Below are 18342 nucleotides of genomic sequence, written 5' to 3' on the forward strand. Positions count from 1 at the left end.
AGTTGGTCTTATCCATTCCTCATATTCCCCCCAAATGTGCAATCCCTTGTCACTTACTGGTTTTAAAACAGATCATAATGAAAACTGCAAAAGTGGAGAAATTCTAAGTGTTCAGAAATATTATTTGAATCCTAACCTAAAATACTGTTTTCTCCAACAGCTCTCATGAGAACTCCAATAGGGTTCCGTTTTCTCTCTCAAATAATTCTGGGGCGTCCCCAGGGAGAGGTTAACTCCCGGGACTGCAGCTCTTCTGCCCTGTTCTCCGGGGCCCCGGAGTCTCTCCTGGCGACCCTGGCAGGCACAGCAATGCTTTGAGCATTGCTTTGAGCACCTTTTGAAGGTGCAACGATCTCCGGTACCGCCGGAGAGAAGGCTCCCTTCCTTGTGTTACACTGTGGTAAAGGTGAGGCATGGGCTCTGCTTGAGCTAATAGCATTTATTGAAAAGCTGTTTTAGAGAGTGTGGGCATATCATTCTCTTTCCCTAGGAGCCATCTAAACCCATGGCCCCTGGGGGTGGGCCAGACGCGGGGGGTGGGCACACTGCCGCAAGCGGACTCCTCCCACATCCTCTGTGAACGCGAAGCCTCTGCTTTCTTCAGCCCTATTCTTGGCTCCTTCCTTGCAGAATGAGCTGCTTCCCAGAGCTCCCCGGTCCCGCCCAAGAGTGGAATTTTGCCTGGTAGTGCACCGGGTTGCAGCGTACCCAGACTGCTTACCCTCCAGCACTGTTCCCAGGAAGCTGCTGAGCCCCCAGGCGCTAGACCTCCACCAGGCGCTAGGCCTCCACCAGGCGCCAGCCACCAGCCCGGGTCCAGAGAGCTCTGACCCCAGGCAGTGGATGGCAGCGGGTCTCAGGCTAACGCGGAGATCCTCCTGTACAGCCGTGGTCTCTGGTTCCTAGTTCTGAAATAACTAGTAAATAGTAACTGGGAGAGCGGTCTGTGGGCTTTCTGTCCCTCCATTTTGTTTCTGAGTGTTGGGCTCACCCAACTCTCCCCAAGAGAAATCAGGGGTGAGGGTCCTTTCCAGGAAGGTCTACGGAGGCAACAGTGTGTCTCCAAAGGTCAGGGACTCCCTAAGTGCCTGCTGCCCCTTGCCTTTAGTCTCTGCTTTATCAAAGCATGTCCCCCTCCCCCGTGAGCATCACCTGACAAACCTCACAAGCATCATCTTCTCCCGATGTCGGCTTATCTTCCCACAAATTCAGGATTCAGTGAGATCAGAGTTGATGAGCTCTTAGTTATTTCGATTCTCACATCAAGATGATGTGTGGCAAATTATATATGCTTATGATTTAGGGTAGAGCACGTTTCAATTTTGTGAATATAAAAATACAATCTAGGCTATAACTATCTAAACGGAATTGAGAAGAAATTTCTCCTATGCAGAAAAAACAGCTTCAGATGTCAAGAATGTGTTAGACACAGATAAGAGCCAAGTTTAAGATAAGTAAAACATTTACTCTGACGGCTGTTAAGTATGCATTTGATTTAGAATCCGGAGTTATCTGTCAGTTGTCTATGAAATCCGCTGCGTTAGAAGAGAAACGAGAGAACTGAAAGTTATTTGTTACTTTTTTTCTTTCTTTTGAAACTCAGTATTTTTCTTAAACCCACCCCTCTGTTGGTTTCAGCTTTTCTCAGAGACCCAGTGAGGTAGTTTATACAGTGCGTGGTAGCATAGAGATTCCATAAAGTTGACTAGTAATTTAAAGTAACATTTGCATTCTACCTGAAGTGAGTTGATTTATGAATCCGTGTTTGGTTAATGCTCTGAGATCTTCACAGCAGATACAAGATCCAAATACACTGTATTATTGCTTTGCCTTGTCTTTTGTAAAGCACCTGTTACCATGACAATATTCACTAGGCAAATAGCAAATGAAATGAAATATACTTCCTTCTCTATTTTAATAATTTACTATTCATGCATTTCCCCCCCTCTGGAACAAAGAATCATTGTAGTAAGTTGCTCTGCCAATATTAGACTGATATCTTGTTGCAAGCAGAATAAAGAGATAAAATGGCATGCCACAGGAAAACTGATAAAGTTTCTTTTCAAAATAAAAGAACAAGGCAATAACACAAATTATGAAAAGCCAAGAAAGGGTTCAATGGAATTAATACGAATATGAACATAGGTCCCTTGATTTTCTGTCACGATCCTTGCTATAAAGTAGCATCTACATGTCCAGGGCAAGGTTCAAATTAGTTTCCTAATCAATTCTACCTTTTTTTTTTTTTTTTTTTTTTTTAAATCTACTGTTCTTCTTTGAATAATCTTGTCCTGGAGAAAGCTGTCAGGGATGTTTAATTTAACAGAGCAGAGCCATTTCCAGACATTTCTAGTGGGCATTGAGCTACCAAATATTTTCCTCAAATTATAGAAAATTGCCATTTGTAGAGTCCCCATTATACTTAGCTTCTTAATTTAGGATTAAACAACATCTATAACTTATTATTATGACATCCGGAAAGTTTGCAAAACTCTATAATATGAATATTATCTCTCTCTTTAGTCCCCATGGTGTCTCTTTGAAGAAAGTTGTTTTGGTCCCATTTGTAAAGATTCGCTGATGGCCTAAAGAACCGGTGTATAATTCTAGAGTGAAAAAATTGAGGTCTTCTGCAATGCAATGTTGACATGTTTCACCCAAAATTTACTGCCAGTTGACCAAGGATCCAGATGGTGGTTACCCTTCTGACTACCTCACATTTCCCGAGGGACCCAACGGAACATAGAGAAATGACAACTTCATCTCTCATTCCTCTGGCTTTGGCTAAAGACCAAAATGCTATAATAACACAAACCTTGGAAGAATTCAGGCATGGCCATAATTCTCCCCGCTAGGCTTCCCAGGTAATAGGTAGCGTACAGAATCTTATTTTTAAAACATTCAAGGAGCACGTAGTGGACATTGAGATCTTTTAATGACCGAATATAGTGGAGCAGCTTAAGGTTTCTGAAAGATCAAGGGAAATGTAATCGAACTTGAATCTTGCATTTAGAATCCTTTTATTTTAAGAAACAGAAGTGAAACAAAGTTCAAAGAAGGCTTTCTAGCAACGTCAACATTAAAGTTGAGCCTTGAAGGATGAAAAAGAGGACATTAGGATCAGATTCCAGAGAAGGTATGCTGGCTAAGGGAATCGTGGGTAAAACAAAGAAGTGCTAAAGGACATAGTGCTTTTAAATATTGACTGGTGTTCTCCAGGGGTCCTAGAGGTACAAATTGTAGAAAAGTTCTCCAAAATCCTACTCTTCCCAGTTATTGGCATTGATGTTATTCCTTCTGGAAGGCTTTCCTCTCACCACCAGTACTGAATTGAATGCCATTTTCCTTTCAGAACTCTCTGCCCTTGTCCCAGTGTAGTTCTTTGTACAAAATATGCATTTACTTGTTCTTATTTGACTTCCTCTCTGTTTTAAGCTCCTTACAGAGGGGACCTTGTCTTGACCACTTTTGTCTTAAAGCCCTGAACAGTGCTCAGTAGGCACTCAATAATTATTTTTGGAACGGCATGAATAATGCAAGCTTTTCCTTAAATAAGGACTTGCAAATGTTTGAAAATTTTTCAAAGGCCTTAGATAAAGCTTGGTAATTGTTCTAAAGGCATAAATTAGCATATTAATAAATGTGGCTATATTTTATAATTAAACTACTAAAAATAAAACTTACCCTCAACTGTTATAGAGGGAACAGAATACAATACCAAATGCGTACCTTTTGGATCCAACCAAAGGATTTATCTGCCAATTGCTAAAAGGTCCTCTTTGTAAAAGGAGTTTCATCTATAAGACGACTGGCCAGTGTAAGGGACCACTGGAAGAGTGGGTAGAGCCCTTACAGCCTACTAAGGAAAGACTATGTTGGAAAGAATTCTCAAGTTGAAGTCAGAGAACTTGGGACTCGGCTCTAGAAATTGCTAGGTGAACCTAGGCGATCCATGCGGTCTCTGATCTTCAATTTCCTATCTGTACACTCAGAACCCTAATACCAGTTCTGTTTACCTCAGGAGTTGTGAAGATAAGATAATGTAGAAATGAGATGGTCAACTACAAAGAATTTGCCTTCTTCTTATCACAATGTTGCAAGAAGTGAGTTGAATTGACCTCCTGAACACTAGGTTGTCTTTTGTCCACCAGTTAAACAGATACTAGACCTTAGGACTTTTGATGTGACATTCAGTCCATCGATTGTACTGTGCCGCCCTGTCATAATCTAACAAGGAAAAGAATACAAATCACTAGGAGAGGAATGTAAGGTTGTAAAAGTTTGTCCTTGGCGGGATACTTTATACCTTCTGGAATTTAACACCAAATCCCAGAGTCAGATTCAGCCTCCAGATAGTTTTCGTGTACAGCTTATCGATAGCTGTGTGAAAACATCCAACGACAGATTCTGGCCACAGTGATGTTGAATGTTGGCAGGACAGACGAGCACTGTTCTCTGGCCCATCTCTCCCCTTCTCTGCTTGTTTTCAGGCTGTCAGGGGTTGGGTCTGGCCAACATGTTGAAAGGCCCGGCCAGTTTTCCTTCAAGGCTGTTCAGTCTAGGTTAGAGAGAGGATTGGCGTGTTTACCAATCCTGTATCTACACTGACTGTTCTGACAGCATTTAAACTTGAGAGGGGTTGGTCTCTCCCTGGTGGCCCTTTGTCTTGGTTTATGATGGATTTATTATCTTTGACCTACCAAATCCGGACAGGAGACTATGGGTGTTTAATTTCATATGCCAGGTACTGTTGGCTTTAATTATCTTCTTGAAATCAGTCCAGCACTCAGGGATGAGGGACCAAAGTCTCAAATTGCTCCATAGTTCGGATAGTCTGTAAAACCACAATGTGTATGTATTCTTTAGTTATTCAGTATTTGTCAAGAAAATGACACATTTTGCTGATCTGTGATTTTCTGATAGGCTTCATTTAAAATGAATTTTTTTGGAGATTTGTAATTCTGACAGGGAAATAGCTGTAAAACGTAAAATGTATAACCAGTCAGGGCTGGAACACATGCCATCTGATTTCTCCATCCGCTCTCCTGAGTTTGGGGATATGTAAGTCCTCGTCTTTGCTTGGTGATAGACTAAGTTGGCGGAAAGACTGAAAGAACGAGGTAGTGGGGGGGGGGGCATCAGTTGGATTGTATTTAATAGCATTGAGAGTCAACTTTTTCTTTTTTCAATTTCAAATATTTCTCCCTAAAATTCGGTCCCATGGCTTGGATCCTGTTTAGTGTCCTTTAGTTTGCGGAATAGTTCAGTCAATTGTGGAATAAGAGCTTTACAAAAAGCATAGAGCTGTGCACACACACACATCCATCCAGTCTGCCAGCACTTGGTATAGGAAAGGCCCCGGGGTAAGAGTAGACATACCACTCTTGAGTTCATAGAGAAGAGCAGTGGTTTTTAACCTCTCTCCTACTCCTTGGAGAATCTGACAGCAACTACGGACCTCCTCTCTGAGGAAAACCACACCTTCAGTTGCAGGGTATTCATCAACCAACAATGGGCAGGTTGAAGGACTTCTATTCCTTTGGGAGGCACAGATAAGTCAATGTAAATCACAGTGGAACAGTAGGCTCTATGTCTGAGACACATGCAGGTGAAGAGGAAGTGCTGCACTTTTCATCTGGAAGGAGGACCCTGCTGCCTCACCAATGTCCAGCATATGCTCAGAGTTGTGTTTGTCAATGGCGGTAGACTTTTCCCGTCTCATCAGAGTTTTTGTGGTGGTGGTGGTGTGGGAGACGGCAGCAAAATCGATAGGCAGACTGGCGAGAGTTCCGGACTTGGGATTAGAAGCTTAGGCTGTAGTGGTTCTTGGTTCACCACTCTCTAGTTGTACTAAATGGACACATTCCTTAATCTCTTTGTCCCATGATCCAGTCTGTGAAATTAAAATAGAGACATGTGCGCCATCAAACTCATGGCCAGGGGAGGGGGGACCTTGTGATGAGAGGGAGTAGGGGGTAGGGTGTATGGTATGGCAAACAGTAAAGTTCTACGTAAATTGTCAGGTCCTAGAAACATATTGTGTTGTCATCACCATGCCCACCAATACAGGTATTTGAGTTATAGATAAAACTTGGTTGAAAAGGAGACAACCTGTTGCATCCAGGGGCTTCCTATGGCTCATGGAGACAGGAAGGCACTTACAGGCTGCCACACAGAACTCAACTTCCAGGCTCCCATGGGACAGATACCACCATCTCGATCTCAAGAACGATGCATCTAAGGAACTGCATTCAAAAGCCCTGAATGTGTTGGCCAGAGAGCCGTATTTATAAATTCAGAGAAAATGGTGAGTAAAATAGTTAGAAGCCAGTGGTTTGATTAGTAGACATCCATTTATTTACTTTACTCTCATGTAGGGTTTTCAAAAACCAGGAGACTATAAAAACTTTGTCAGCGTGCCCACCCTTACTCAATTAATTCATCCATCACCTCTTTCTTGATCTCTTACGCTCCAAGGGAGAGGCAGCCTGTGGCTTAGATGGCTGCCAGGCACGGCATCAGGTGGAGAATGTGGGGATCCCGGTCTTGGAGATTGAAGTCCTGGGTGTGAGTCTTGGCCCTACCCCCACTGAGCAGCTCCCAGACAGTGAACTATCCAATCAATGCCCCAGATTCTTCATCAGGAAAGAAGAAAAAATCCAGTTTGCTTATCTTATCGGGCTGTTGAAAGCTCTCAGCAAATTTTTTTTTATAACGTGTAATGAGCCAGCCGTATAAAGAGGTATTATGATTGTGTGAATAAATGTACATGTTTATCAATGAAACGATCAAAAGAGAGGAAAAGATCCCACATATTAGGTTTACAGACTGCTTAACTAAGGCAAAGTGGGCAGCCAAACATCAGGATGCCTGGCTGCCTAGTTATGTTTGTGAAGGATGGGTCTAGAAGCTTCTGATCCAAATATATCCAGGAGCTCTGCCCTGGCTGCAGAAAGGAAGGCAATCTTCCACTGGTGTTTTTCACATTTCCTGTTTAGCACAAGGAACTTAACAAGTTTGATTCTCAAGAAGCTATCAAATACATTCTATCTTATTTGGGAACACATACCAAACCCTCCCCCTGCTCCACACTTTTGCCATATGCTCCCTCTCAATTCTTATTGCCCTCCCCCTACTTGCCCTTTCTATTCCCTTCCTCCTCTCCCACCCCTCCTGTTGGCTGTGTATTTACAGTCCAGAAGGGGCAGCTGCCCACGCAGATGAATCTGAGTGGATTCATCATGGCACTGTATCCATAGGAACCTGAAAAGAACGAGGCAGGCTCTGCTTTCCAACCCACGTGTTTGCGGTGTGGCCAGACTGGCTGATGAACGAGTTTCGCTCCAGCCATGACACTTAGGAGTAGACAGTGCAGAAACTCCCAGCCTTTGATCCAGACACTGGGATGTAAAACAATGCCCAGCAGGGACCATTAAGGGCAGTTGTAGCTCTCTTCCTATTAACCCGCTCTTGGGATCCTACCTCTTCCTCCAAGCTGAACATCCCCAGCTCCCAGCCATGCTGGGTATGTTGGTAAACTAGGAATAGAATCTTTGAACAGGGAGCTTATCCTTTCAGTCAATACTCATCAAACGTGTACTGAATACTAGAGACTGTGCTAAGGATTAGAAGAAAACCCCAATGAGATATGGTTCCTCTTTTTAAGAAGTTGACAGTCTAGTGAGAAAGACAAACATGTACAGAAATCATTATAATATGTGACAAGTGCTATTTCATGGCTAAGCACTATGGAGACCATGGGAGGAAGTAGGGAGTTCTGCTTAGGTTTGTGAAGGTCTAAGAGAGGAGGGGAGTTTGGCGTGCACCATGAAAAAGAACTCCTATTCCACATGGAAGAGACAAGAATGGCATTGCTGGTGTAGGAATTGGCAAGAAGACAGGCAGAGTAGCATGCGGATGTTCAAGGAACGGTGAGTGTCCATATGTGGAATGTGAGAAACACAACAGATGGACATAGGGGAAGAGAAGGAAAAATAAGATAAAAACAGAGAGGGAGACAAACGCTAAGAGACTCTTAAATACAGAGAACAAACTGAGGGTTGCTGAAGGGGAGCTGGGTGGGGGGAGGGGATACATGGGGGATGAGGATCAAGAAGGGCACTTGTTGGGATGAGCACTGGGTGTCTTATGTAAGTGATGGATCCCTGGGTTCTACTCCGGAAACCAATACTACGTTGTATGTTAACTAACTGGAATTAAATAAATTAAAGAAAAAGGGATGGCGAGTGTCTAATATGGCTGGAACACAGTATTTAGTGGGGGCACAAAGGGGCAAATGAGCGGAGAGGTGGGCCTGGGCCAGGTTGTGAAAAGAACACTGCCAAGGAGACTGGATGCAAAAAGGAGCCAAGGAAGATGTTGTTAAGATACTATTTATCTTGAAAAATTCTAAACCTGCATGCAGTCCACTCCAAGTGCCTATGCTGGTAAGTGATCCCATTAAAATACATCTTTTGAATGCAAACTCTGGGGCAGTGAGAGATGGCCTGCTGGACGAGGACAGGGAGACCAATGGGAGGCAGGGAGGCCCATTAAACAGCCGTTGCAAAGTGGAAAAGACTCCAGAGGGTGGGGCAGGATGACAGGAAAGCAGGTAAGTTGGACATAGATTTGGTAGGGCTCCAGCGACTGGTTGGGTAGAATGGTTTGGGGAGGCAGGGATGATGCTAACTCAGTGGATGGGATGGGGAGACAGTGATGTGGAGAACCAATGTGGAGATCCCAGGAGGAAGCTCCCAGGGCAATGGAGAGCACAGGACTCCCTTTCCACTTCAGATAGAAGTTCTTAGCCAGAATTTGCATTCCAACAGTTGGAGTTGGGAAGGCCCATGGCCCACATGGCCCACAGCAGGCCTGTGTCCTGACACAGACATCTAAGATATTTGAAAACAGGTAGGTAGACTTCCCTTCATTTCATGATCAGAATAAACCATCTCTACTCTTTTAATCCTCCCTCAAGTGTCTTAAATAACCTAGGCTGATCTGTACCGTCTCCTCTTTTTCCCACATCCCACCTAGAATGCAAAGCCCCAGGCTAGAGATGACACATGAATCTTTCTCAAGCTATACATATAATTACATATTTATATGTGCTGTGCACACTTTATTAAAGATTACTTAATTCCCACATTTAACACTTTATAGTTATTAAATGCCTTTTTCCTGCAAACACTTTATGATTTTTACTGCATTGTTTTTCATTTCCTCACTACATATTTATTTCTGACGATGGGTTTGCCTGCCCTGTGCACAGTTATCAGTGCCTGTCTTTAGAAATCTTTGTAGCAAAACTCTTTTTCTCATGACCCTTAGTGCAGGATTGCTGTTTGGATAAAGTTCCAGGGTCGGATTACATTAAGGGAAGAGATTCCTCTGGCAAAACATAAAATGAAGGAACAGCCACATCCTGTCAGGAGGACACTGGTGGTCCGGCAAGATTTTCTAGGAGGTCCTAGAAAAAGGACTAGAAAAAAGAAAAAAGGACTGATTTTGCACTTGAAGGATTGTGCTAGTATCTTGGATAGTTTCTCTGTCAACACAGGGAGAAAATGGCCTGAGAAAGAGGCTGTTTCCTGTCAAGACTTTGCCATCAGAAAGCATTGACTCATCAGTACCTCACCTAACCATTTTAGGCCTTCTGAATAGCTGTCTGACAGGCAAATGGAAAAGACGAAGGAATTTTAGGAAGTGCTTGACTTGTATTCAAAGATATCCACAGAGATGTTCATTGCCCCCGAGAATCCTTAATTGGACCTGCAGGTTGCTGCTTGGACGACCCTCTTTCTGCCAGCCTCTCTCCTTCAAGAAGGCCTCTCTCATGGCCTCAGAGCCCCCGAGGGCCAGAGTCTACAAAGACACCTGTGACTTGCCATGCTGCCTATTCCTCCACTGGGTCCTGCCACCTCCCTGGACTCTCCCTGCTCCACGAGGCCAGGTTTTCTTGTCTCATCCACCTGGCACTCTGCTGACTCCCTGGCACCTTTCCCCGCTCACCAGGACCCTTCCCTGCCTGTAATCTCTTGATTCTCCTGTCCTCCTCTCTAGCCAGCCTTTTTTAAGTGGAGTTCCTCATCCAAACCACAGTACTCAGGGGCAAATTTTAAAATTCTCCCAAGGGCAATACATAACTAGTCCTCTTTTAGATGCGTACGAGATAGGTTAATGCATTAGATACAGTGGATCTCTTAGGGCATGGAGGCTTATTTCTGCTGTGGAGGGAAAGAGAGACTGCTTGTGGAATATTTTCCTAGCTTGGAGGTGGAGAAGTTCTAGTTCTCTCAATCACCCCACCCCCCAACCGAGGACATGTCTCCCAAATATGCTGATGATGTTGGGACACTCCTCTGATCTACCAAGGGCTTAGGTTTTCAGAAACTCTTGCCAGAAAAGAGATTCTCAGTGAGTTCTTCCGTGCAAAACCCAGTCCTGAAGCAACGTGTCCAGGATAGCCTATTAAGGCATGGCTCAAATCAGGGTAAGAGGAGGAAAACACTAGAGGAGAAGATAGACTTGTCATCCTGCAACCTTTAGAGGAAAGCTAGCCTCACTTATTTCAGGGTCTGGCAAGTAGGCAAGGAGTAGGTTTGTCATGTACTTTAAAGGATGCGTGTATGAAAGGAAGTAACATGCTAGCTGCTGAAGCATATGATGCCCACAGCCCAGGGACGAAGCAGCATACAAATTTATTTCTTGCCCATATCACAGGCCGGTGAAGGTACAGGTAGGGGTAGGTCACTGTCACATACAGTTAGTCAGGGACCCAGGCTCACTCATCTTGGGCCTAGCCCTCCACTCTGTCTCCAGAGTCCTTTCCATTTTGTTGCAAGAGGAGGAAGGAGTGAGGATCACACATGGGGAGGTTTCCATGCACCAGGCCTGGAAAAGACACAGAACACCTGGCTCACATTCCCTTGGCCAGAACTCAGTTCTCTAGCTGCAGCTAACTGAGGGGAGGCTGGAAAATGTAGTCTAGCTGTACATCTGTGAAGAGAAAGAGAGCATGAGTGTCCGTGGTAGCCAAAGTTTAGATGTTTGGGGCCATAGGCTTTGGCTCAAAAGGATAGGAATTACTTGTGTGAATTAGCATGGCTCATGACGGACAAACTTATGAAGTAAGAAGCTCACGGTCACTGGAAAGTTGGTTGGAGAACAAACTCCTGCCATCTCTCCTCTGGAGCTGTATAATTGCAGTTCCCAAGCAGCATAGCGAGTCCTCCCACACTCCTGCTCCTACTTTTCCTGTGGTGCAAAATGCTTGGTTCCCATTACTGAGAAAAGAGTGGGTCCCATGGTGCTACCTCTTCTGCAGGAGATACTCTTCATTTTTCCTTTTCCTTTTTTGTGATGGCACGATGGATGCTGAGGTGATCTTGGTGGTGAGCAGACAAGATCTGAGGGCCTCTCTGCAAGGAGCTCTGCAGATGGGGAAGGTGAGCCTGCCCATTGTGGAAATATGCATCTGGGACAAGAATTAGCACAGAGTTCTTTTGTACAAATAGAGTAACTCTGCTCAGCTTTATTTTTCAAGTGTAACATTCTGGAATCCTACGATTTGGGCATCGGAAAGGACACTAAAACCCGTGAGTCTGGTCCTATTGTGTTGTACATGAAGAGGAATAGAGGGTCAAGCTCTTTGTCTTTAGGGTTGTACAGCCAGTCCTGGCAAAGCACAGTTAGAACCTGGGCTCCTCCCACCAATAGAATATCAGGATTTTCATGGCCTTAGAATATATTTACAATAGTTTTGTGCAGTTCCACTGATGTTCTGACCTGTTAAGAGACAGAGAGAAGGAACTGTGGGAGGCAGCAGACAGGAGAGCTCTGCTCTCAGCTCTGTGTGGCTTTGGGCAGGTGGATGGGCCTTCGGTTTCTCATACATACACTGAAGAATTTGGATTAGATCGTGGTCTTCAAATCCAATTTCCCATAGGGAGGCCCAGTATCTTATCTTTTGTTAGAAGATTCTATGGCTTAATGATTTGAAAACGATTCCTTCCACTGGAGGAAATGGTCTCTGAGTGTCACTGCTGGTCAGATTTGCAGATTCATAGGCCTTCGGGGTCATGTAGGTGATGTAAGAAGAGGCAGGAATAGGTAATGGATCGTGTCCCCCTCCCTAATACCTATGGCAAAGTACTAACCCCTAGTACCTTAGAACGTGACTGTATTTAGAGATAGGGCCTTTCAAGAGGAAACTGAGTAAATAGGAGGTCATCAGGGTGGGACCTCATCCAAGAAGACTGGTATTCTTGTAAGATGCAGACACAGAAGAGAGATCATGCGAACTCAAAGAGAGAAGGGCAGCCATCCCTAAGCCTCCGAGAGAGGCCCGAAAGAAACCAATAGCCCTGGCACCTTGATCTGGGACTCCTGGCCTTTGGAACTATGAGAAAATACATTTGTGTTGTTTTAGCCACCCAGCCTGCGGTACTTTGTGATAGCAGCCCTAGAAGACTAATATAGAATGTGTGTGCTTTTGTGTGGGTAGGTGCTTGTGTGTGTGTGTGTGTGTGTGTGTGTGTGTGTGTATGTAAAACAAGAGGGAGTGGTAGACACTATGGAAGTTTTGAGCGCGTTTGTCATGATGGGAAGGGGGGGCGCCCTTCAGTTCCTGCTGATTATACCTAGACCCATATGGGGATCTTAACTGCGTTGCCAGATGTTCTAAATCTTTAAGAGAAGCGGACTTTTTAATTGTGAAATTTCCCAGTCTTTAAGATACTCCACGGCGAACAAAATGTGTCTGTGGGCTGACCTGCAGACCACCAGTGGTGACCAGTGACCCCCATGTCCAAGGAAACAATTTAGAACTGACCTCATAAGGCAGGGTGTGACTAGAGAGCACACATTAAGAGACTGGAATACTGGTGAGGCGCCAGGACACCTGGCTGGCTTTCATGGCCAGACTATCTTGCTGTTAGACCTGGAGCCAGATCTCCATTCCCATTCTCGGCAGATGAGGAGACTAAACTAGTCTCTGCCAGCAAAGGTGATTGGAGATTTCAAGTCCGAGTGCCATACTCTGTAAACATCAGGGAACTATGGCCAAGATAATTGCTTTCTGCTTGGCTGTTTTTCTCTAAGAATATGTGCCTGATGTTCTACAGTCACAGAGAAAGAGATTGAATGTAATTAAGGATTTGAGTGCAGAGAAGTAGATAAAATAGGCCCAGGTCTCAGAAAAAGCTGCTCAAAGTGGAAAAAGAAAAATGCAAAGAAAGCAGAGGAGTTGCTCCAAATGAACGTCGTTGCACGTATCGGCCCAAGAGGGTAAGCACGGTTTCGTTATGAAAATTCCTTTGCTTTGCATTGAAATGGTCACTGCAGGGTTTTCTTGGCTCCTTTTTTTGGTCAGCATTTCAAGGAGAGAGTATGGTAGACATGGGTTAATAAAAGAATTATTGTGGGGCACCTGGATGGCTCAATCAATGAAGCATCCAACTCTCGATCTTGGCTCAGGTCATGATCTCACAGTTTGTGAGATCAAGCCCCATGTCAGGTTCTGGGCTGACAGCCCCGAGCCTGCTTGGAATTTTCTCCCTCACTCTTTGCCACGCCCCCGATTGTGCACACGTGCTCTCTCTAAATAAACTTAAAAAATTTAAAAAGAAAAGAATTATTGAGCCCTTACCATATGCCAGAGACTTTACACATACAGGCATTTCTTACTGTAACGCAAAATAACACTTCCCAGAGTATTTTGTCCTCTGCAAAATTTAACCTAAAAATAGGACCAAAGCAGACCTTTCAAATTTCATGCAACTCTGATGAACCAAAACAACCACTGCTATCTGAGGTCACGTGGACTACCTCGGCAGCAGCTGAGTGGCTGCAAGCTGCCAGAAGATATTAGAATGAGGGGCGCTTGGGTGGCTTAAGCAGTTGAGTGTCCAACTTCGGCTCAGGTCATGATCTCCTGGTTCATGAGTTTGAGCCCCGCCTGGGGATCTGTGCTGACAGCTCAGAGCCTGGAGCCTGCTCCCAAATCTCTCTCTCTCTCTGCCCCTCCCCTGCTCGCATTCTGCTCTCTTTCAAATAGACATTTTAAAAAAATGCATAAAAGCTATAGAGATGAGAAGCTGGTAACTCTTCAACTACACCAGTGCTGGCATGGGTGGAGATAGAGAAATGGAAATGAACTCTGAGTCAGTGGGGCTATGGTCAAGGTGAACACAGGAGGCAGGACAACCTCACACAAGCTAAGAGCCCATAAGGCTAGGGTGCACCTACTGGGGAAGGAAGAACCCTGGATGCAGGTGCTCATTTTAAAATCCCTCAGAACACAGCAAAACAGTTCCTGCTGGTAAGGCAGCAGTGGCCCCTTGGCCCTTCTCCATTCCCACTGAAGGTTATGGTTCTTCTCCTAAGATTCCAGCCCCTCTTGCTCAGGAAAACCCACCGAGGATATGGGGAAAACCATCATGCGATTTCCACATGGCAGTGTAAAATTTTAATGTGCAATTATGTGCCATATAGCATGCAGTTTTCACATGTCAGTGACACCAGGCCTCAATAGCCAATCACTGATGGGGTCATTCATGCTATGGAAACACACGTGTAGAAGAACAGAATGTATTACCCTCACACTCATGTGCATCTGAATTACTTGGAGGGCTTGTTAAAACGGATCACTGGGTTTCATCCCCAGAGTTTCTGGTTCAGTAGGGTCTGGGGTGTCGCCGAAGAATCTGCATTTCTGATCAAGTCCCAGACGATACTGATGTCCCTGGCCTGGGAACGACATTTGAGTACTACTAAACCTCAGGAAATGGCTAATTGGCAAGATTTTGTGATTTACCAAGATTTCTGCAGGAATGGGCCTAAGGGGAGCCTCAATCTTGGGCCTCATGAGACTAGTATGCTGGAGAAATTGACCTTTGATGATCTATAAACACTTAAGAATGTGCTGGGGTTGGAGCACCTGGATGGCTCAGTCAGTTAAGTGTCTGGCTTTGGCTCAGGTCATGATGTTACATTTGGTGGGTTTGAGCCCCACATAGGACTCTGCTGTCACTGCAGAGCCTGCCTCAGGTCGTCTGTCTCCTTCCTTCTGCACATGTGTGCTCTCGCTCTCCAAAGTAAATAAACATTAAAAAAAAAAAAAAAAAAAAAAAAAGAAAGTGCTCGGGTTGGTTTTTGTACCTGAGGAGTCTGTACGTCCACCTGGGGACATGCTGTGTGGTCTCCTATTTTGTAAGACACCTCCCAAATTTTTGGTCTCATTTGCTATTTAAGAACTTACCTCTAGTGGCTGTCTGTTACAGTCCCACCATCCTGTGCATAACCTTCTTGCTAAGGCAGCTGACAGGCAACGGCCTAGGATTCGAACCTGGGCACCCTCAGCACCCATGTCCTTCCCCATCCAGCTGCACTGCCCCCTGAAGAGTTTCCCAATGGGAGCCAAGTGCAGAGGTAGGGGGAGTCTACTGTGACATGCTTATGTTCCTATTTTGTGTGGGTTGTTTCAGGGCCACGCAAGACAAGGTATCAAAGTTGTGGCTGAATAGAGAGCCCAACTGTGAGAACTGCTCTGAATGCCTATCAAATCCCTTGATAATTGACTTGCTTTGTTTTTGAGGATTTAAAATTTGTGGCGAAGGTGGTGTGGTATCACAGAAATGAGAACTTTGTCTCTGTGTAGCCACGAAAAACTCCCAATTGCAGAAAGTTGTAGTTGATTGCTGTATTAGTGTTGTGAGGTTATAGACTGAATTAAAAATGGGGAGAAAAGTGTGGACTCTTCTTAAATGCCTCTTAACATTTCGGTAGATATGCCCCCTGCCCCGAGAGCATGACGTGACAGAAATCCGTGGGTCATTCACGGATTGTGTGATATTGGGAAATTTATCAGACTAGTCAAAGCCTCCATTTCCTCTTCTATTAAAGTGGTCTAATATTTATTTCACTAGATTATCATGAAGACAAAATAGCCACAGAAATGCACATACACTTTTGACCTCCATAGCGTCCTGAGGCATAAACTAGCACACTCTTTGGTTTCCCTGTGGTATTATAGTGGATCCAAGGAGCATCCTAGCAAATGCATTGTATTCAATCTTGCACTTGCTCTGTAAGGGCCAGAAACAAGGCAGCAACCTCATCTCAAGACAGAAGTGGAGGCCTGCTGAAAATTGACTTGGCTGAGACATCTGGTTCAAAGCGTCATGAAGCTAGCAGTTTTCCCTAACTTCATTCTAACATTTATACAAAGAAATGGAAAAAAAAAAAAAAAAAAAAAAAGACAACACTGAAAAGACAACATTGGAACCAACAAATTCCAAAATTTTAAAGGAACTGATGATAATTACAAGGCAGATGGAGACGACCAAGAATAACCAGTGTCTCTTTCAGCTTATGTCATACGTCTACTTTGCCTCCATGATTTGGAGAGGTGGTGCCTGTATCAAACAGAAAACTTCCTGGTGCCATGAGGAAAGCAGAGTGCCTCTCTTTCTGTTTCTCTCTCTCCTTCCTCCCACCACCACCTGTCCCTCTGTCTCTTATCCCCACTTAGGTTTCTGTCTTGTTAGAATTTTGGCCAACACCCCAAATTTCAGCAAAGAAGTGTCCAGGAAATAATGGAGTGTTGGCAATGGCCCGAGACCTATGGATGACATACTCTAGGTGATCCCAAAGAGTCACACTCTTGAATAATCCTGTCCCCTTGAATGTAGGCTGTACTTGTGACTGGCTCTAAGAGAGTGGAGTACGGCGAAGGTGATAGAGGTCACCGCTGTGAGGATATTATAGAGCAAGGGTCTCCTGCTGGCCTTGAAGAAGGAAGTCACCATGTTGTGAGAAAGCCTGAGAAAGGCCACATACAAGGACCTGCGGAGCAGCCCCCTGTGGACAAATGGTGAGCAAGTGTGGCCACAGTCCCATTTACCTAGAGCTGAATACAGTCCACAACCCTGTGAGCTTGGAAAAGGGCCCCAACGTCCAGAAAGAAATGCAGCTCACCAACACTCTGATTCCAGCTTGGGAGGCCCTGAGCACAGGACACAGGCAAGCCAGGCCCAGACTTCCAACCCAGGGAAACTGAAGTAATAAATGTATGTTGTTTTCAGTTGCTGAGTGTGTGGTTGTGTAGTGAAAGAGGAGTAATAGAGTGAGTTACAGTCTCTGTAAAGTAGGCATTGTGTGGGGAATAAAGAAACAGCCTGGGAGGAGAGCATGCTGGGAATCAGAGCGATTAAGTGGGTCCTCAGAAACTAGCAGCCAGATAGTGGAGGTCAGAGGAAGGTGCCACCTCAAGATGACAGAGGTAAAGTCTGTGGGAAGTGGAACTTTGCCTGGGAGCTGTAAATATGAAAACCTGTCCTGCAACTGTAAATCTGATAAGGAGATTCCATTACACTGCATGTGACCCAATGGGGGTGGGGGTGGGAAGGGAAAGAAAATGAACTTTTCATAAACTTACCAGGAAATGTCTAGAAATATGAAGAAGGTTTAAAAATCTTAATGGGAGTCTAATTTAAATGGAGACTTATTCAGAATTTGACAAAATAATTATAAGTTATTCAGAACAATGATCACTTCAGAGGAGCTGATAAACTTTTTGAAAAAGACTAATGAGGAAGGCTTTGTCTTATCAGAAAATAAAACATCTTAAAACTCTAATAACTGTAATAGGCAGCCAGATGATGGAACAGAAGTCCAGAAGAGACTCAAGGATAAGTATGTGTAGACCCTTGTGCATTTATTTTGTTTTGGTATAGGAGACACATTTTATTTCTAATCACTGGGGGAAGGCTGAGTAGTTTATAAATGCTATTGGGGGAAATGACCAACCCATTGGGGCAGACTCTATCACTACCTCACATAAAAATACATTCTGATTAATTCACATTTGATTGTAAAAATGAGAATTTATAGGTTAAATAAAATATGGGTCAATATTTTGCGTGTCTTTAGGGGGTAGAAAAGGCACGTCCAAGTGGGATACCAAAGCTAAGAATCATAAAAGAAAGGATTGTTACAGTTGATCACACAAAGAGAAATTCTGTATAGTTTAAAATTACTCACAAAAAACTTGAAAGAAAAACAAACAGAGAAGAAATATGTAACACAAACACCAGGTATTGTTAAGCTTTCAGCTTTTATAAGTCAATAAGAAAAAGATAAACAACAAATTGGAAAAGTGGGGCAAGGCTGGAAGGAGCCTTGTTTGCTTTGTCCCATGTGCCGTTTTTTCCTTTCAGAAATCTTGATCTCTCAGGCTTCCGGGAGTAGCAATGTTAGGCGTACTACAATGATGGCCATTGTGACATATTTTGGGGGAGACGTACAGTATTCATCTTTCCGCCAAGGTTCTTTTTCTTC

Source organism: Panthera pardus, unplaced genomic scaffold (assembly GCF_024362965.1).
Source record: "Panthera pardus isolate Hobbes unplaced genomic scaffold, ASM2436296v1 HiC_scaffold_2, whole genome shotgun sequence".
Lineage (NCBI taxonomy): Eukaryota > Metazoa > Chordata > Mammalia > Carnivora > Felidae > Panthera > Panthera pardus.